This window comes from Macaca mulatta, chromosome 15 (genome assembly GCF_049350105.2).
Source record: "Macaca mulatta isolate MMU2019108-1 chromosome 15, T2T-MMU8v2.0, whole genome shotgun sequence".
NCBI classification, from domain to species: Eukaryota; Metazoa; Chordata; class Mammalia; order Primates; family Cercopithecidae; genus Macaca; species Macaca mulatta.
The window spans coordinates 109,060,495-109,082,967 of NC_133420.1; positions in this window are offsets into that span (position 1 = coordinate 109,060,495).

Here is a 22,473-nt window from a genome sequence, read left to right on the forward strand (position 1 = left end):
AGCAGACCTAATAGACATCTACAGAACTCTCCACCCCAAATCAACAGAATATACATTCTTCTCAGCACCACATCACACTTATTCCAAAATTGACCACATAGTTGGAAGTAAAGCACTCCTCAGCAAATGTAAAAGAACAGAAATCACAACAAACTGTCTCTCAGACCACAGTACAATCAAATTAGAACTCAGGATTAAGAAACTCACTCAAAACTGCACAAATAAATGGAAACTGAACAACCTGCTCCTGAATGACTACTGGGTAAATAACAAAATGAAGGCAGAAATAAAGATGTTTTTTGAAACCAATGAGAACCAAGACACAACATATCAGAATCTCTGGGACACATTTAAAGAAGTGTGTAGAGGGAAATTTATAGCACTAAATGCCCACAAGAGAAAGCAAGAAAGATCTAAAATCGACACCCTAACATCACAATTAAAAGAACTAGAGAAGCAAGAGAAAACACATTCAAAAGCCAGCAGAAGGCAAGAAATAACTAATATCAAAGCAGAACTGAAGGAGATAGAGACACAAAAAACCCTTCAAAGAAATCAGTGAATCCAGGAGCTGGTTTTTTGAAAAGATCAACAAAATTGATAGATAGCTAGCAAGACTAATAAAGAAGAAAAGACAGAAGAATCAAACTGACGCAATAATATATGATAAAGGGGATATCACCACTGATCCCACAGAAATACAAACTACCATCAGAGAATACTATAAACACCTCTATGCAAATAACCTAGAAAGTCTAGAAGAAATGGATAAATTCCTGGACACATACACCCTCCCAAGACTAAAAAAGGAAGAAGTTGAATCTCTGAGTAGACCAATAACAGGCTCTGAAATTGAGGCAATAATTAATAGCCCACCAACCAAAAAAAGTCCAGAACCAGACAAATTCACAGCCAAACTCTACCGGAGGTACAAAGAGGAGCTGGTTCCACTCCTTCTGGAACTATTCTAATCAATAGAAAAAGAGGGAATCCTCCCTAACTCATTTTATGAGGCCAACATCATCCTGATACCAAAGCCTGGCAGAGACACACACACAAAAAGAGAATTTTAGGCCAATATCCCTGATGAACATCGATGCAAAAATCCTCAATAAAATACTGGCAAACGAATCCAGCAGCACATCAAAAAGTTTATCCACCAAGATCAAGTCAGCTTCATCCCTGGGATGCAAGGCTGGTTCAACATATGCAAATCAATAAACATAATCCGTCACATAAACAGAACCAGAGACAAAAACCACATGATTGTCTCAATAGACACAAAAAAGGCCTTTGACAAAATTCAACAGCCCTTCATGCTAAAAACTCCCAGTAAACTAGGTATTGATGGAATATATCTCAAAATAATAAGAGCTATTGATGACAAATCCACAGCCATTATCACACTGAATGGGCAAAAACTGGAAGCATTCCGTTTGAAAACTGGCACAAGACAGGGATGCCCTCTCTCTCCACTCCTATTCAGCATAGTGTTGGAAGTTCTGACCAGGGCAATCAGGCAAGAGAAAGAAATAAAGGGTATTAAATTAGGAAAAAAAGAAGTCAAATTGTACTTGTTTGCAGATGACATGATTGTATACTTAGAAAACCCCATTGTTTCAGCCCAAAATCTCCTTAAGCTGATAAGCAACTTCATCAAAGTCTCAGGATAAAATCAATGTGCAAAAATCACAGGCATTCCTATACACCAATAACAGACAAACAGAGAGCCAAATCATGAGTGAACTCCCATTCACAATTGCTACAAAGAGAATAAAATACCTAGGAATTCAACTTACAAGGGATGCGAAGGACCTCTTCAAGGTGAACTACAAACCACTGCTCTATGAAATGAAAGAAGACACAAACAAATGGAAGAACATTCCATGCTCATGGATAGGAAGAATCAATATCATGAAAATGGCCATACTGCTCAAGGTAATTTATAGATTCAATGCCATCCCCATCAAGCTACCAATGACTCTCTTCACAGAATTGGAAAAAACTACTTTAAATTTCATATGGAATCAAAAAAGAGCCTGCATTGCCAAGACAATCCTAAGCAAAAAGAACAAAGCTGGAGACATCACACTACCTGACTTCAAACTATACTACAAGGCTACAGTAACCAAAACAGCATGGTACTGGTACCAAAACAGAGATATAGACCAATGGAACAGAACAGAGGCCTCAGAAATAACACCACACATCTACAACCATCTGATCTTTGACAAACCTGACAAAAGCAAGAAATGGGCAAAGGATTCCCTATTTAATAAATGGTGCTGGGAAAACTGGCTAGCCATATGTAGAAAGCTGAAACTGGATCCCTTCCTTACACTTTATACAAAAATTAATTCAAGATGGATTAAAGACTTAAATGTTAGACCTAAAACCATAAAAACCCTAGAAGAAAACCCAGGCAATACCATTCAGGACATAGGCATGGGCAAGGACTTCAGGACTAAAACAGCAAAAGCAATGGCAACAAAAGCCAAAATAGACAAATGGGATCTAATTAAACTAAAGAGCTACTGCACAGCAAAAGAAGCTGCCATCAGAGTGAACAGGCAGCCTACAGAATGGGAGAAAATTTTTACAATCTACCCATCTGACAAGGGGCTAATATCCAGAATCTACAAAGAACTTAAACAAATTTACCAGAAAAAATCAAAAGACCCCATCAAAAAGTGGGCAAAAGATATGAACAGACACTTCTCAAAAGAAGACATCTATGCAGCCAACAGATGCATGAAAAAATGCTCATCATCACTGGTCATCAGAGAAATGCAAATCAAAACCACAACGAGATACCATCTCACACCAGTTAGAATGGCGATCATTGAAAAGTCAGGAAACAACAGGTGCTGGAGAGGATGTGGAGAAATAGGAACGCTTTTACACTCTTGGTGGGACTGTAAACTAGTTCAACCATTGTGGAAGACAGTGTGGTGATTCCTCAAGGATCTAGAACTAGAAATACCATTTGACCCAGTGATCCCATTACTGGGTATGTACCCAAAGGATTATAAATCATGCTACTGTAAGGACACATGCACATGTATGTTTACTGTGGCACTATTCACAATAGCAAAGACTCGGAACCAACCCAAATGTCTATCAATGATAGACAGGATTAAGAAAATGTGGTACACATATACCATGGAATACTATGCAGCCATAAAAAGGATGAGCTCATGTCCTTTGTGGGGACATGGATGAAGCTGAAAACAATCATTCTCTGCAAACTATCGCAAGGACAGAAAACCAAACACCTCATGTTCTCACTCATAGGTGGGAGTTGAACAATGAAAACACTTGGACACAGGGCGGAGAACATCACATACTCTGGCCTGTCGTGGGGTGGGAGGCTGGGGGAGGGATAGTGTTAGGAGAAATACCTAATGTAAATGATGAATTAATGGGTGCAGCAAACCAACATGACACATGTATACATATGCAACAAACTTGCACATTGTGCATATGTGCCCTAGAACTTAAAGTATAATAAAAATAAATAAATAATTAATTAAATAAATTACTCAGTCCTGGGTATGTCTTTATAGCAGTGTGAAAATGGACTGACAAAGGGCTAGTATCCAGAATCTATAAAGAACTTAAACAAATTTCCAAGAAAAATTTCAAACAATCCCATCAAAAAGTGGGCAAAGGATATGAACAGATGCTTCTCAAAAGAAGACATTTATGCAGCCAGCAGACATATGAAAAAATGCTCATCATCACTGGTCATCAGAGAAATGCAAATCAGTGTATTACAGTGGTGGTGAGCAGGATGGGGTGGGTATCTCACCAAGATTAGATGCAAATAATCTATCTCATTATTAGCAATAAACAATGCTGACAAGCCAGCCCCCAAATTCCTCAGACCCATAGTTACAAAAAACAAAAAAACAACTCATGCCTGGGGCAGGCATTAGCATTGTGCAAGTGTATTTCCTATTTCAGTAATACAAGTCACGGCGATTTCAGGCTTGCTGGAATTCACCCTCCCAGCACAGTCTAGAACATGGTAAGCCCTTAGCAAACATAAGCTATTATGATTATCATTGTTGATATGATTGTCTCACTATTAGGTTGAGCTGTATGAAATTGCTACTTTTGTAAATAAAAAATGACTATCAGCAATATAATATAGTTTAATCTAACACATTTAGTATTTTAACTGTTGTGAACAGTGCCTGAGCTCCTTGTTTTCTTTATTGTCCGTCCCATTGGAAGGGGACCACTCAATATCATCCTGTTGGGTTTTAAATTGAAAGTATTTCTTTCTTGTGAAGTCTTTTTTGCGAAGTACCCCCAGGGGTACATAGAATTCTCTCACAACAATGACCTTGGGAAACAGAATGAATAACTACTTATTATGCAAATGAAATGCACAAAATCAAGACCAACTAGAGTTCTTAGACATTATCCGGAAACCTGGCTTTACAGATGAGGAACTCAAGGTGCAAGTCGCTTAACTGAGTATCCTAAGGTATTATCCCTGAAGGAATCATCTTGAAACTAGCTCTAGAGTTTAACCCAGGATTCCACACGGCTATGCTGAGCAGGATCTCATGGTAATTAATTGATGTGGTACAGGGTTCATGCTGGTGACTGAAACCATAGGATAATCTTTTATGCACCAAGAGTGGAGTTCTACAGGTTTAATTAGCTGTAGAGAGGTTTAGGGAGAAGGTTCACATCCTCTCAGTAAGATGTGGTTGGAAGGAAGAAAGGAATTCAATTTGGACCCTCAATCCCATAATTACTTTCTGATTAAATTTGATGTCATAGAAGAGTGATGGCTTTGAAGTTAGACAATCCAGGATTCAAGTTTTCTTACTGAATCTCTGTGGTTTAGAAAGTCCATTGACTTCTCTGTTCTCGTTTTCCTCATCTGGAAACCCAAAGTAGTAATGTCTAACCTCTAGGGTCATTTTCAGGATTAGCACAATTCCTAGCACATTGTAAATGCTCAAAAAATATTTGTTGTAGTTATTATTATTTAAAGGTTTTTGACTTACTAGTCACATCAGAAAGAGCTCATGCAATGGAAAGAAAGCAAAGCTTATACAGTGATGAGAAACCCTCACCACTGGGATCTATTCTTTGTCAGGATGGGATGGGAGGTCTGTGTGCAAATTTGATCCAGGTATATACATTATTGGGGTGAAAAAAATCTCAAAGAAAATTAAAACAAACAAGCCAGCAAAAACCCAAAGTGAATTAAGTAAAAGGATGCCCCACTAATTTCAAAGCTATTCCGGGTTCTTTGTACGGCTAAGGATGGGGACAGAGAGCAAGTGACTCTTGGTATGTTACAATGCTTTCGAATGTGCAAATGTGGGCCTGAAAACCAATTTGGACTCAGGGGTGCTGCTAGGGCAGTGAGGTAGTTGGGGGTGACACTGCTTTATATGAAACAATAAATAGACGTTTGGGGGTTGTGCTAGGGCAGCTGGGAAGAAAGAGGAGAATGACTAACCTGGTGGAGAGTCATGGCCTGGGAGAGAGATCTGTGGCGGAGAACGGCTCATTGGTGTTGAGAGACAGTTGATCCTGTTCTATGAAGCAGACACATTCTGCTCTCTCACCTCTCAAATCTAGAGCTGTCCTTTGGGGAAACAAAATTAACAAGGCAGTTACCATACAGTAGCAAGGAGTAACCTTAAGAGGGGGCTAGGCTTTGCTGTGGCCTGATTTGGGAGTAGATGTGAAACAAATCACCTTATCCCTATAGATACTAGAGAAGGAACAGCAGCCACCCGGAGTAAACCTATCTTACCCGTTTTCAACTTCAGAGATGTTTGAAATGAATGCAACTCAGAGTTTTAAGTATTAACCAGAAGTGGCTCAAGAGGTAGTTCTTTCCGTGGTAGTGCTTTCAGAAGTCTACTTCCAAATCAGAATCAAAAAAGGGACGGGGGTGGTATTTTTCAGTCTTATTAGCTCTGGTTTGCCTGCACAGGGCTCTAACCCATGCTGAGAAGCATCCCAAGGCTACAGCCAGGGTCCCCCAGGCCTTCTGGAGGGCAGGAGTGCCCTGGGCCTAAAGCCTACTCCTCTTTCCATCACCATGGGGGAAACTGCATCATTCTGTAACCATACTGCTCTGACCAGACATGATTACTTTAGAATCGGAAACATATAGATTCTTTTCCATTTAATTTTTTACAGTTTTTCTGTGTCTATAAAAATAAAAGTGTTTCTTGTAGAAAAGTCACAAAAAGACAAAGATAATAAAATAAAAATATTCCAACACCTTATTATAGTATTTAGAGATAATCACTTTTAGCATTTTGGTGTCTATCTTGCCTATGTATAGATAGAAGTTAAATCTACTTTTTGTAAAATACTAGAATCATGTGGTATATCTTAATGCAGAACTTTGTTTTTATACCTTATCATCTCTGATTTTCACTTAAAAATTTTTTTAGGCCAGGCATGGTGGCTCACGCTTGTAATCCCAGCCCTTTTGGAGGCCGAGGTGGGCGGATCACCTGAGGTGAGGAGTTCAAGACCAGCCTGGTCAATATGGTGAAACCCCATCTCTACTAAAAATACAAAAATTAGTGGGGCATGGTGGCGCATGCCTGTAATGCCAGCTATCTGGGAGGCTGAGGCAGAAGAATCTGTTGAATCTGAGAGGCGGAGGTTGTAGTGAGCCGAGATCATGCCGCTGCATTCCACCCTGGGCAACAGAATAAGACTCCATCTCAAAAAAAAAAAAAAAAAAAAAAAAAATTTAAAGATTGACTTTTAGGCTTCAGTTTACACACTGCATAACATTTATTAATGGCATTTGACATCTGCAAATAGAGCTATTGAGTAAAAAAAAAATGAAGCATTTATTTACCTTTTAAAAATAGGTATCCACACATAAACATACTAGTCAATATTTTCTGGACCTCAGAAATTCTCTCTAGCTTAAGAACTAGAAAGGCCCACTTTTTAAAACAAGAATTTCTCGGCATTTTATCTCCAGATTGGCCTTTATAGGATGTGAACATGTTAGAATTTGATTCATAGGAACATTTACATTGACCTTTTGCTAAGTTTGCTTTGGAAATGTACAAGATATGATGGATCTTAGCATTAGTAAATACTTTTAATAAAAAATAAATTCCATTTCTCCTGGGGATAAGAGGTCATATTCTTTAATAGAACAATGTTAGGTAGCTATAAGTAAAAAGAAAATCACACAGAAATCACTGATTAAAACAGAACTTAAATCCCCTTCCCACTCTTTGACTGTGCCAGTTCACACTGAGAGACTCCCTCCCCGTCTGATGAAAGGCTGATGTGAGACAGTCACAATCTATTCTCTGTTGAAAAGTACTCACTTTTCTATAGTGACACATGTGCTGAAAAGCACTGTCAAACATACCAGCTTACTGGATTCCCAGAAAAACCCCGTGAGTTGGGCAGGCCCAGGGTTAATATTGCATTTTATAGAGGGGTTTGGCATGTCAGCTTCTCAGATTGTCCCCCCAGGGATGCCCACTTTTTGGCATTTATGTCCTTGTGTAATTATGTCCCCTTGAGTGTGGGCTGGACCTAGGGACTTATACCTAATGAAAAGAATATAGCAAAGGTGATTGCATGTCCCTTTGATGATTAGATTAGAAAAGACTGTGCTTTCTGTCTTAGAAGCAGATTCTCTTCATTGCTTCTCAGCTTGCATTCTTGCAGGAAGCAAGCTACCGTGTTGGGGAGGTCCTCATGACCGGGAACTGAATGCTACCAAAAACCATGTGAGCGTAGAAGTGGATCCTTCTCCAGTGAAACCTTGAGATGACTACAGCCCAGCCAAATACTTGATTACAGCTTGTGGGAGACCCTGAAGTACAGAAGCCATCTAAGTCCTGCCTAGATTCATGACCCAAAGAAACTACACGATAATAAGTGTGTATTGTTTCATAAACATCTAACAAATGTGTAAATTTGTGGCAATTTGTTTTGCAGCAATAGATAACGAATACCAGAGATAAACTGAGGCAGAGTGTAAACTATCTGTGGAAATATTAAAACATGGCCAAAAATTCTTTGACACTCTTGCCATCCAGGAGTGAGTTCTATGTCCCCTTTATTTGCATCTGGGCAGGCATTTTATTACTTTCATCAATAGGTTATCCTGGAAGTGATGCTATATGACTTCCAAGGCTGAGTTGTAGGAGGCCATTCAGCTTCTACCTTGATTGAAATACTCACTTTTGGCCTGGGCATATTGGCTTTTGCCTGTAATCCCAGCACTTTGGGAGGCCGAGGCAGGAGGATTGTTTGAGTGCAGGAGTTTGAGACCAGCCTGGGCAATGTAATGAGACCTCATCTCAACAAAAAATAAGACTAACAAAAAAATTACCTCGGTGTGGTGGTGTGCGCCTGTGGTCCCAGCTTCTCAGGAAGCTGAGAGGAGAGGATCACTTGAGCCTGGGAGGTTGAGGTTGCAGTGAGCCATGACTGTGCTTGGGTGACAGAGCAAGACCTTGTCAAAAAAATAAAAAATGAAAGAGAGAGAGAGAGAAGGGAAAAAGAGAGAAAGAAGCAAAGAAAGAGAGGGAGGGAGGGAGGAAGGAAGGAAGGAAAGAAGGAAGGAAGGAAAGAAAGAAATAGTACTCATTTTTGAAACCCTGAGCTGCCATGTACAAAGTCCAGTTATCCTGAGGCTGCCATGCCATAAGGAAGCCCAAGCCATTGAGGAACCAGTATAAAGCCCCAGTTGAGTCCCAGCCCAGGTAGCCAGCAAGTAAGTGAAGAAGCCTCTAGATGATTCCAGTCCCAGCTATTTATGTTTTCCCAACCAAGCCCTTAGATATTCTGGAGCAGAGACAAGCCATGCCTACAGTGAACTATTTGAATTCCCAACCATGGGATTTCTGAGCATAATGAGATGGTTGTTGTTTTACTTGACTGATTTTGGGAGTAGTTTTTACACTGGAGCAGGCAGCTGGATCACTGCCTAATGTCGTGCAGCTTGTCAGTAGAGTTGGAACTTAGATCCAGCTTCTCTTCAGCATTCTTTCCAGCACTCCAGATGTTGCCTTTACGTTTCTTTCCACTTGTTATGAAAGAATCTCTACTATAGCAGTGATCAATGTTGGCAGCATATTGGAATCACCTGGAAAGCATTAAAAATACTAATGTCTGGGTCATGTCCCCAGAGAAGTTGACTATTTGATCTGGGGTACAGCCTAAACACTTGATTTTTATAAAACTTCCTAGGTAGCGCCAACATACAGCCATGTTTGAGAACCACTGCCTTATAACAACATGCTGAGCAATGCAAATAATCATACCTGGCAATGTTAAATCAATTCTCAATAGTCCATCCTAATGGAATAAAGCAGAGGCACATAGATTCCAAAAGAGCAGCTTATTTTGAAATCATGGTTCTATTATATACGGATTATGTGGGAGTGTGTGTGTGCACAAATGTGCGCGTGAGCACCACTGTGTGTCTTTTGGAGGCTGAGGTTAGTTTTCCAACACGTATATTCCAGGCAGTGTCCTAAGCACCAGGGGTTACCGTAGTGCTAAAGCCTAATACGTTTACATTAAAGGAACTTACCTTCCAGTAACAAAAGAAATAAGAGAGCCTTGGAATTTAAGATGTCCTAGACTTTGGAAGTATCATTACTCCACTGCTCTAGATTGAATGTTTGTGTTCCCCTAAATTCACACGTTAAAGCCTAATCCCCGGTGGGATGGCATTAGGAGATGAGGTCTTTGGGAAGTGATTACATGAAAAGTGGAGCCCTCATGAATGGGATTAGTGCCCTTACAAAAGAGACACCAGAGAGAGCCCTTGCCCCTTCCACTATGTGGGAACACAGCAAAAACATGGCCCATCTATGAACCAGGAAGAGGGCCCTCACCAGACACTGAGTCTGCCACCACCTTGATGTTAGACTTCTTAGCCTCTAGAACTGTAAGAAATAAATTTCTGTTGTTTATACGCTATGAGTCTATGGCATTTTTTTTTTTTTTATAGCAGCCAGAATGAACAAAGACACCTACTTGAAAGGAATAATCACACAGGGCAATTGTAGTAAGTAGAAAACCATGAGGTCATGTGGAAACAACAGTGTTGAGTGTTGGTTAATCTCACTGATTACCTAAATAATTTGATTCTGGGTGCCAGGCTCATCACTCTCAAAAGTCAAAATTGTGTGTCAGATAAAATGATAAATAGTTACAGGTCACAGACTTTCAGGGTTCAGGGTTGCTTGTAAGTTTTTGTTTGTTTGTTTGTTTGAGATGGATTCTCACTCTGTCACCCAGGCTAGAGTGCAATGGTGCCATCTGGGCTCACTGCAACCTCTGCCTCCCAGGTTCAAGTGATCCTCCTGCCTCAGGCTCCCGAGAAGCTGGGATTATAGGTGTAAGCCACCATGTGCGGCTAATTTTTGTATTTTTGGTAGAGACGGGATTTCACCAGGTTGACCAGGCTGGTCTTGAACTCCTTACCCCAGGTGACCCACCTGCCTCAGCCTCCCAAAGCTTGTTGTAAGTATTTAGAACCACAAATGTTAATGTTCTTGAATACTGAGGGTCTACTAAATCCTGTGAACTATAATTCAGTAAGTGTAATTCAGCAGTATGCTCTCAGAGGAGGGACACTTGATTTTCTTTGTGATTTGTTTTAAACAAGAAGTTTTAAAAAACATGATGTAATGCTGGGCGCCGTGGCTCACACCTGTAATCCTAGCGCTTTGGGAGGCCGAGGCAGGCGTATCACCTGAGGTCAGGAGTTCAAGACCAGCCTGGCCAACATGGAGAAACCCTGTCTCTACTACAAATACAAAAATTAGCCGGGCGTGGTGGCATGTGCCTGTAGTCCCAGCTACATGGGAGGCTGAGGCAGAAGAATCGCTTGAATCTAGGAGGCAGAGGTTGCAGTGAGCTGAGATTGCACCACTGCACTCCAGATTGAGCAATAGAGCTAGACTCCATCTCAAAACAAAATAAAACAAAACAAAACCATAATTTAGAGGGTAAATGATCTAGGATGCTTTCTTTTATCTTAGTGTGCCTATGATATATACAGAATTACTCTACATGAGAGCTGCATATTAAAAAGCTATAAAATTGTTCATATTTTCAGAGATAAAAGAAAATCATTGAAATTATGTAATCAGACAAGGTAAATTGTCAAACAACGGGAAAAAATGACTCAATTTGATTAAGTTACAGGATGACCATTTAGAATATATATGTGTATTCGTGTAAGTATGCAAGTATGTGTGTGGGGGGACACTTCTAAGCTCATATATTTATGTACCATGAAGAAATAGGAAGGGATCAAAACTGGAGAAAATTCTACCGCATTAGCTGAGATACGGCCCAACTCTATTATGGTATCTAATTGTAAGTGGACTGCTGTTCATGGAAACATGGTCCTAAGATAAACAGCAGGATCTTCTTTTAGTGGATGCCACCTGTGTACTAATGGAACACATTGGTTCTATCTTTATCTCCCGCTTCCGAGTCTGCAAGTCTGTGTGTTTCATTGACTAGCTGCCCATTAAATCAGAATTTCTCATTTACTACATGCTTTCACTAGGTGTTAGCCTTAAATGGCAGCCAAGAATCATTCTACTTTGCCAACTTTAAACTTTGACATCTTTAAGCATTTAAGAAAAATACAATTATTTCTCATTTCCTACTTCAGAAGGACTGTTCAAGCTCACACTGGTGAAATGGGAAGCCATGAATCTCACCATACTGCTTGAGCAAGTCTTCACAGAAAATATACTTTTTGAGCTGGTCCTCGAGGAAGCCCGCTGGAAACTGTCAGAAGTTTCTAAAACACACAGTGCAAAGCCTTAAGAAAGTTCATTTCATAGTTAGGGAATTAAGTAAAACTGGTAAAATTTAAATCCCATTACAAGACAACTATATATGTCAAAAAATGCTTACATACTTGGCAAGTGATTGGTATAGGTAACTTATGGTATGAATCTGGAAAACAGAGATACCTCCATCAGATGGAGCGGAGTTGAAGCACACAGACTCTAACAGAATGTTGAACTTTGTGGAAACTTACAGGGGAAGAGGAACTGCAGTAGAAAAAAACACAAGGTCTAAGAGCACAATACACCCCTGGCAGAGCGGAAGAATCATTCAAAAGAGTGTGGATGGCTTGATATCACCACCTTGGAGTAGATTCATAGAATATCATAAGCTATACAATTTGCTAATCCATAACCATCTACTCCAAAGTTGATGGCAGTATTCTGCTTTTTGGAGGCTGCCACTTTCATTTCTATTCATCAGTTCCTCTTCCGTGAATTTGCCTTACATCTGCATTTCCACAAGAAAGGGGGTTTGTGAGCATCAGGCAGGGAAAAAGAGAGAGAGAACTGGCTGGTTATTGCCGCTAATGACTCATTGTCTTGCTGTTAAGCAGAAAAGAGATGCCCTGATCTGTTCATGCCTTTCAGCTTTCTATCTACACTAAATTTGTTTCCTATTTTTCTAGGCAATTTCTTTGACAGCTGTGCAGCAGTCAAATTAAGAGGTATATTGTTGTGATAATTAAATGCTTTTTGGTTCCTATTGCTCCGTATTGCACCTCCTTCTGTGGCAGTACACAGTGCGGAAGGTGAAATTGCTCTGGAAGCTGGAATTAGTCTGCTCTCCATGATAAGTGAGAACAAGCTTCATAAAAATCATTTGTGAAGCAAGTGAAACTTAAATACACACATATATACATAAGCCACAAATAATTAAATACATGAAAAATTTGGAAGAGGTGTCGGGGAGCAGGATAAAGCAACAAATTTGATTTTAAGTCTGTAGGGACCTTAATCTCTAAGAGTTTTTTTACCTACCTTACAGATCCTGACATTCTGGTTTGGAAAAGAAATGCGTGGTCAATAGAATCCACAGACATGTGCTTAGGGCTGGTTCAGATAACCTGCTCTACAGATCTTTACGTGATGACAGGGACCATTGCTTTGACGTATCATTGATTAATAAATGATAGAGCAACAAGTGTAGTATGACCATTTAAAAAAGATTAAAAATAAAACTATATGTATGTATGTATGTATCTATCTATCTATCTATCTATGTAGCATGCATAGAAAAATCTGGAAGAAAGCCACCTAATTGTTTTTTTTTTTTTTTTTTTTTTTTTTGAGACTGAGTCTCGCTCTGTCGCCCAGGCTGGAGTGCAGTGGCCAGATCTCAGCTCACTGCAAGCTCCGCCTCCCGGGTTCCCGCCATTCTCCTGCCTCAGCCTCCCGAGTAGCTGGGACCACAGGCGCCGCCACCTCGCCCGGCTAATTTTTTGTGTTTTTAGTAGAGACGGGGTTTCGCCGTGTTAGCCAGGATGGTCTCGATCTCCTGACCTTGTGATCCGCCCGTCTCGGCCTCCCAAAGTGCTGGGATTACAGGCTTGAGCCACCGCGCCCGGCCCCTAATTGTTAATAGTGGTTAAAATAGGGGAGAAAATTTGGTAAGGGTGGGATGGAGACAATGAGGAAGGATGACATATTTTATTTTACATTTTTCTGTATTGTCTGAGTTGTTTGCAATTCATTACCTTTGAAATGTAAAGATGGCTCCTAAAGATAATAAGTAAATAAATCATCAGTTAGCATCTAAAATACAAAAGTGAATTGCTTTAAATGACAGTATAATGATTTTTGTTGTTGTTGTTGTTGTTTTTTGAGACAGAGTTTAGCTCTTGTTCCCTAGGCTGGAGTGCAGTGGTGCTCACTGCAACCTTCACCTCCCAGGTCCAAGTGATTCTCCCACCTCAGCCTCCTAAGTAGCTGGGATAACAGGCATGCACCACCACAGCCCAGCTAATTTTTGTATTTTTAGTAGAGAGTGGGTTTCACCATATTGGTCAGGCCGATCTTGAACTCCCAACCTCAGGTGATCCACTTGCCTTGGCTTCCCAAAGTGCCGGGAGTACAGGCATGAGTCACTGCACCCAGCGATTTTTTTTTTATAATGATAAATTAACTGCCTTGATCTCACTATGATGTGTTTACAAAAGCTTATGGGGAAAAATATTACAAATGCACATGGTTGTAACAATAATTTCAATAGCAAATGTCTTGTTTATTGGAAACGACTTGGGAAGAATAAGAGATAAACTATGAAGATGATGGTGTGCAGAATAAAAGACTTGGGATATAACTGTAATATTATTGCAAATACGGATCTGAGGTGATTAAAAACAAAAACAACTAGCTGGGCACAGTGGCTCATGCCTGTAATCACAGCAGTTTGGAAGGCTGAAGTGGGAGGACGGTTTAAGCCTAGGAATTCAGGACTAGCCTGGGCAACATAAGGAGACCTTGTTTCTACAAAAAAGAAACAACAATTAGCTGGGCATAGTGATATGTGCCTCACTCTGGGTGACCGAGTGGGACGCTGTCTCAAAAGAAACTAAAACAGCAACAACAAAAACTGCCTGCTTTACTGGATATTGGGTGCATTGCTTCAAAATGTAAATTCAATTTAGCAGACATTTGTGATTGCCTATTTTTATGGACTGAATTATGTTCCAACCCCCATCTCCCACCTCCAAAATCCATGTTAAAGCCCTAAATCCTAACCCTCAGTGTGACTGTTTGGAGATAGGGCCTTTAAAAAGGTAATTAAGGTTGAATGAGAGCTCAAGTATAGGGTCCTATTTTAAAAGGACTGTCTTCTCTTTTTCTTTTCTTTTCTTTTTTGTTTTTTTTTTTTTTTTTTTTGAGACAGAGTCTTGCTCTGTTGACCAGGCTGGAGTGCAGTGGCGTGACCTCGGCTCACCACAACCTCTGCCTCCTGGGTTCAAGCGATTCTCCTGCCTCAGCCTCCCAAGTAGCTGGGACTACAGGCATGTGCCACTATGCCCAGCTAATTTTTGTATTTTTAGTAGAGATGGGGTTTCACTATGTTGGCCAGGCTGGTCTCAAACTCCTGACCTTGTGATCCGCCCACCTCGGCCTCCCAAAGTGCTGGGATTACAGGTGTCAGTCACTGCGCCCAGCCTTGGACTGGCATTTTTACAGGAACAGGAAGAGATATCAGGAGTCATCATGCACAGAGGAAAGGCCCTGTGAGGACATGGAGAGGAGGTAGCCATCTCCAAGCCAGGAAAAATGGTCTTCCCAGAAACAAGCCCTGCTGGCACCTTGATTTTGGACTTCCAGCTTCTAAGACTGTGAGAAAGTACATTTCTATTGTGTAAGCTACCCAGCATGTGGCTTTCTGTTTCAGCAGCTTGAGTGGAGTAATACATCTACCATACCACTTGCAAGTTATGGTGCAGGAGTTGGCAAAGGGTTATAGAAATAAACAAGGTAAGGCTGGATTCTGTCCCCTAGAGAAGAAGCATAGGAGCACATGTGAGATGAAGAACATGACTCTGGAGCTAGATTGCACCATGTGACCTTGAGCAAGTTACTTCTCTGAGCATCAGTTTCCCATCTGCAAACTGAGGATGATAATAATACGTAGGTATGTTATGAGGATTAAATGCTTACTGTTTATAGAGGACCTACAACAGTGTCTGATGCACAGTAAACACAACATAAGTATTTGATTAACAAATAGATGAAAGCTTTGTACATTGGAAAAAAGGACACAAGGTCAGAAATATGAAGAATAATGTTAAATAATAATGACTTGCTGATACTTTTCATTTAACATATCAGATAAGACTATACATTCCCTTCAAAAATGATAGCACATCTCCCTTAATGTAAATCCAAACTATAATGTTACAAAATAAGATAAAATTAATAATAATATATCAACATTGACTTCTTAATTGTGACAAATATACCACAGGAAAAGATGTTGGTAATAGAATAAATTGGGTGTGGGGTGTATGAGAACTCCGTACTATCTTTGCAAAACTTAAGTACATTGAAAGATGTTCTAAACTACAATTCTATTTTTTAAAAAAGAATACATGGCTCACATCTGTAATCCCAGCACTTTGGGAGGCCGAGGCGGGTGGATCACGAGGTCAGGAGATCGAGACCATCCTGACCAACATAGTGAAAACCCCTTTCTAGTAAAAATACAAAAATTAGCCAGGTGTGGTGGAGCATGCCTGTAGTGCCCAGCTACTTGGGAGGCTGAAGCGGGAGAATAGCTTGAACCCAGGAAGTGGAGGTTACAGTGAGCTGAGATCGCATCACTTTACTCCAGCCTGGCAACAGAGCAAGATTCCATCTCAAAAAAAAAAAAAAAGAAGAAGAAGAATATGAATTAAGGAGTAATTATTTACTTCACAGAAATGTTGATCATTAAATGACAGAATTTAAGAGCTGAGCCACAGTAATCTTGAATTCACCTTGTCTATTTTACAGAGGAGGGTTGATTTAGGCTTGCTTCACACATAGCTAAGTTTCAAGATCAAATTCACATAGGAAAACAAGGGGAGCAGAAAGACAAAGCACTAACCTAGAAGGTGAGGTGCACTCAACGTGATTTCACTCAACGTGACCATGGCTCAGGCACATCACAGTAACAGGTCTGGACCTTAGCTTTCCATTGGCTACTTTCAGCTCTAACATTCTTGATTCTAAACTTGATGTGTGTCTCCATCACAACATAAGGCAGTTCTGGGGAGCAGGCTCTAACTGATGCTTCCTCCAAGCCTCTAGAAACTGTGAATGCAGTTTGTGTGCCAGTTTCTGAGTGTGTGTGAGAGAATGCAGGGGTGAATCAATGGGCAAATAACTAGACAATTTTTTTTTAAAGACTCAACATTCAGGACCAAGTTTTCATAGTGCGTACCATTCAGCAAGTCGATTAATCAGATTTGGATAGGTGTAACTGTGGGCAAACCTTGACAATAAAATATTTACTGAAAGTCTGCAAGGGGAAGATGACATTCTAAATATGTACATGCTATATGTTATCAACAGATCCAATTTGATATGGAAAAAGAGATATCTGGAATTTTCCTGTAAAAGCAAGAAAGACTATGAACTAATGCAAGAAATTTTGAAGCTGAAGGAAAGAAAGTTTATAAAGATTTAAAGATAATGGGGCCTAATGCTGGCTGATGTTGAAGAAATGCTGTCAGAAATAGCATGCAGACCTAGATCTGACAGCCACCTGTTGAGAAAGCCCTGAAGAATAATGGCAGCTGTTCAGTGAACAAATTTGGGGAGAAACTCAATTGCCCCAGAGGCCCTTTTCAATTCTGCTACTAGTTTTCATGAACAAATTGTCATTCTTACTGTAATGCTTACTTTACTGTGAAAGTCATGATATTTTTCTTCTGTGAAATACTATCCTAACACAGTCAATAATAACTTGCGAATGGTAACCCAATGATTCGTGGGCTATAATTTTTTTTACCAAGTAAATCATAGTCTCATCTTAGCAAATTATTAAATGCATAAAAGTCCTTCATGCCCTGCAAATCATTTGACTTAATACTTAATTCATATTCTATGAAATTTATTTTTTAAAATACTTTAAACAGCATTGATTGAGACAAAAGTTCAAGAAAATGGGTAGTTTCTACATTGCTTTGAGATTGATACCTATTTAAAAGAGTTGTGCTTGAAATATTGAAAACTATTGGCCACCCTAATCGTTCTTCTAAAGCTAAAGCTATTAAATAACCATCTTCAGATGTATCCCTTGGAGCAGGTTTACACGTGAGCGTAGTATTTATGTTCTAGAAGCCAATGATGTTTTTTAGGTGGAACAAAAGGGATTTTCCTCTGCTTACATTTTATTTGGAAATATGTTTCATCAAGCAGACATAGCCAGATGGAAATAGCAAGATTTTTTTTATAGTCAATAAATAACTCGGCTGCTAGAATAAGTCAGACTTGACAGCAATTTATGCAACAATTTGCTCTTCTGCTCTCTCAGGATGTAAACACTGTTGTCAACAACCAATCAAATGCACTAAAGCTACAAATAGCATGTTTAGTTTATGTGTATATGCAAACAGCTAAACAAAGATTCAAACCTCAATTGGACCCATTTCTAATCACTTTGTTCTAGTTCAGGTCCATCACACTGCGTAACTTCAGGGGACACAAATCACGTGTTAGTCAACATATAACTCATTGCAGATCATGTGAATGGTGCCCCTGAGTTGTATAGCAGTTTCCCTCCTACAGTTCATAAACATTACAAAATTTTTAAAAATCAGCAAATCTCAAGTCACCGAAGTCTTTCTCTCACTTTTAGCTAAATCAAACTTTCAAAGGCCATCGTTTTTTGTTTGTTTGTTTGTTTGTTTTTGAGACGGAGTCTCGCTCTGTCGCCCAGGCTGGAGTTCAGTGGCCGGATCCCGGCTCACTGCAAGCTCCACCTCCCGGGTTCACGCCATTCTCCTGCTTCAGCCTCCCGAGTAGCTGGGACTACAGGCGCCCGCCGCCTCACCCGCCTAGTTTTTTGTATTTTTTTAGTAGATAGGGGGTTTCACCGTGTTAGCCGGGATGGTCTCCATCTCCTGACCTCATGATCCGCCCGTCTCGGCCTCCCAAAGTGCTGGGATTACAGGCGTGAGCCCCCGTGCCCAGCCTGTTTGTTTTTTTGAGATGGAGTCTCACTCTGCCTCCAGGCTGGAGTGCAGTGGGTGATCTCAGCTCACTGCAACCTCTGCCTCCCAGGTTCAAGTGATTCTCCTGCCTCAGCTTCCTGAGTAACTGGGAGTACAGACACGCGCCACCATGTCCAGTTAATTTTTGTAATTTTAGTAGAGAGGGGGCCGTGTTGGCCAGGATGGTCCAGATCTCCTGACTTCATGGTCTGCCCGCCTCGACCTCCCAAAGCACTGGGATTACAGGTGTGAGCCACAGTGCCCGGCCTCAAAGGCCATAGTATTTGAAGAGAGATTTTATTATAGATTTTTTTGTTTTGTTTTGTTCATTTTCCTTCCCATCATTTCTTTCTTTGGGACAAGATCTCCATGAAATTTTGGTGAGGCTCTCAATCACCAATGGTCACAGTAGTGGGCATGATGTCCAGGCCTGATCAACTATGGTGCTACATTGCTTGGATAATAGTGATTGATCCAAGGGAAAGCATACGATCCTAGCATAGCCAATCAGTAGATTTGATATGTGGATATAGAGCTGTGATGATGAAAATCTGGGAAAGGTGGCAGCCATTTTCCCCATTCTAGAGAAATCCTGCTGTGTAAAAATTAGATTGAGAAATTAAAGCCAACTCGAGAAGAGAAGAAAAATAGTCCTGAGAACATCAGTTGAGTCCCTGGATTCACTCTAATGTCCCAGTATGTGTGCAAATAATCTTTCATTTTTTGCTTAATGTATGTTGAAATGAGTTTCTGTCACTTGCATTCAGTGGAACTCGTTTCACCACAGAGCCCATGATCACAACTTTTTCATTCCATTCAGGAAACTACTCTAAGTCTAGTCAATCTAAAGCCATATCATTCTAGATCCTCTCTCAGAAACAGAAACCGAATGCTTTCCTTATTTTAAACAGCAGATGTCTGGTGATATTAACTCACTTGATCCATGATATCAAGGCAATATTTCCAGGTTGTACTTGAGGTTACCAAGTAGACTTTTAAAAATATCTTCTTCATTATGTAACCTTTCAGAGCACAATTATTGAGAATAAGGAAGGAATACTTGTTTTACCACCACCAAGTGTTGCTGAATCCTCACACTTCGCCCCATTAAGCAAGTGGTAGGCACCTCACCTTTTACCATGGCATAAGTTCTTGCTCACATTAAGTTCATGAAAATGAAGATGTGAGCATCAGTTCTAATCCTAGTTCGGGCAATAATTTACAGTATTGGGTGAACTTGGGCAAATTATATAACTTCCCTGAGCCTCAATTTCCTCGTTGGAAATGGAGAAAATCAAAATGGAGATATCAAAATAAATCTTATGTGTTTAGATTTGCTGTTTCTTGAAGTTGTTTCTTATCCATCTTATATATTTTGATACTTCACACAAATCCTGGCATATAATAGACATTAATAAATAATTGTTAGGAAAATGGATGAATTAATGAACACATTTGCCTCCTGGGTGGTCATGAAATATATATGAGACAACACAAATAAAGCAAACATTACAATGTTTAACTCATCCTAGCTGCTCTTATATATCAGCTCCCTTCTTCCATCCCTTCATCTTCCCGGTGTTGGGACATGGGCCATTTTGTGTGCCCAATGCCATGTCCACAATTTCCCACACTGAACCTTCCTTGTTCAAAACCTTCCAGAATTTTCCATAAGACATCGTTATTAATCCTCCAAAGTTGGCCTCACTGTGTGTGCCTTAGCATTGTGTTATGAAAATTTGCTTTGTTTTGCAGATCCCTGTGTTTTTCATATTTGCTTGTCCTCTCTCCTAACTAGATCCCATTTCCTACACTATCTCATACAGTGTGCGGCACAGTGAATATTCATTCAATGGGATAATAATGAATCTATGACTTTTAAAAAGTGTACCTGCTTACAGCAAGACAGAGTTCTTCTGTTTTTTATATAAACTAACTTAAGGCACAAGACCTTTTAGTTTGAATTTTCTTTCTTCCTTCTGCCTATGCAGGGCTGATTCTGAATACCTTGTTTCACTTGAGGATAAGCTTTTTCAACTAGAATAATAATTGCTAGCAAGGCCATAAAGTTTTGCGGGTTAAAATGGCCTTTCACATACATTATTTCACTTGGTCTTTACAACAGCGGACTAAGCAGCACGACTTTTTGAAGTCCAACTAAATCAAAGTTGGACTCATGGCTGTATCAATAGCTATGTGATTTTAAGTGTTATCTAACCTCTCTGACCATCAGTTCTTCATTTGTAAACCTAAAAAAGTATTAGAACCATGCTTCTTAGGAAGAGTGTGAGTGCCAAATGATATATCTGACCCATATAGCGTGATCAGAATTTAATCAATGGGATGGAAGCCATCCAATAAATGGTAGTTATCATTATTTTTTTAAGCAAGAAAATCAAGGAATAGACTACAAAGGAAGCAATCAGAAGGCTTTGAATAAAGGAGTTCTGATTCTAAAGGTCATGTTCTACTTCTCTGCCCTCTCAGCAGAACAGCCTGCACAAGGCTTCTTCACACTTTCTTTAATTTGATCCTTGTAACAACCCTAAGAGGCTTATGCAGAAAATTACTCTTTAGCTCTGTGGGGAAGTGAATTTTAATGGATGAGTTTTAATAGCTGTTCAAGCTAATTGAAAATGTTGGCCAGCATTACAACCCCAACAAGGAGAGAAGTAGAGCAGAAATACAAAAGAATAATGCCTATGTAAACTGAGATGATCTGGCCTAGTGAATATGAGACTGATGGTGTGAACCCAGGACAGAAGTATTTCACAGCAACTCCTGGAAACTAGAATCTAAACTCACTATACCTAATACTCTAGAGTGCCTCCCCTCCACCCCGTCCCTTTCTTTGTTATTTTCCTTAATTGTTCCAAAGGACAAAAAGAGGTTCCAGAAACAAGCAAAGAAATATTTTTTTCTTATTCCTTCAGCTCTCTTCATGCTCAGAAGGCCAGACTGCTATTTTTTTTATTATTTTATTTAGAAATGGTACTAGAAAATACATTAGATAGCACTCATTGAGTATCTATTTGTACCAAACATTATGAAAAGTATTTTAGCTCTAATTCTTTCAACAATCTTGCACTTAGGTATTATCATTCTCTTATAGGAGAGAAAGATGAGAAGTTTTCTGGTTATTAAGTAGAAAGTGAGGGCCATGGGCAGAAAGGAATCCCTGTTTCTCCTATGGCAAGAGAGACACCCAAGCTCCCCAAGAGGGAATATTCTCTCTCCCTAGCTGTCTCTCTCTGCGAGTCTCTGCCTGTTTCTCTATTTCTCAGTGGAAGGATTTTTTTTTCTTCACTGCTGTGGAGTGAGACAAGTAAATAATTACCCAGAATTCTGCCTTAAATTGCAATAGTCGTTGATACAATTTATCTCTGTGTCCCCACCCCGAATCTCGTGTTGAATCAGAATTATCAGTGTTGATGGAGGGGCTTGGTGGGAGGTGATTGAATCATGGGGGTGGAGTTCCCCCTTTCTGTTCTCAAGGTAGAGTTATCATGAGATCTGGTAGTTTGAAAGTTGTGGCTGGGCGTGGTGGCTCATGCCTGTAATCCCAGCACTTTGGGAGGCCGCAGCGGGCAGATCACGAGGTCAGGAGTTTGAGACCAGCCTGGCCAACATAATGAAACTCTGTCTCTACTAAAAGTACAATAAATTAGCTGGGTGTGGTGGCGGGCACCTGTAATCCCAGCTACTTGGGAGACTGAGGCAGGAGAATCACTTGAACCAGGGAGGTAGAGGTTGCAGTGAGCCGAGATCATGCCATTAAACTCCAGCTCAGGTGACAGTGCATGACTCCATTTCAAAAAAAAAAAAAAAGAAAGAAAGAAAGAAAGAAAAGAAAGTTGTGCAGCACCTCCCCCTTCACTTTCTCTCTCTCTCTTGCTCTTGCCATGCCTACTTCCCCTTTGCCTTCTGCCCTGATTGTAAGT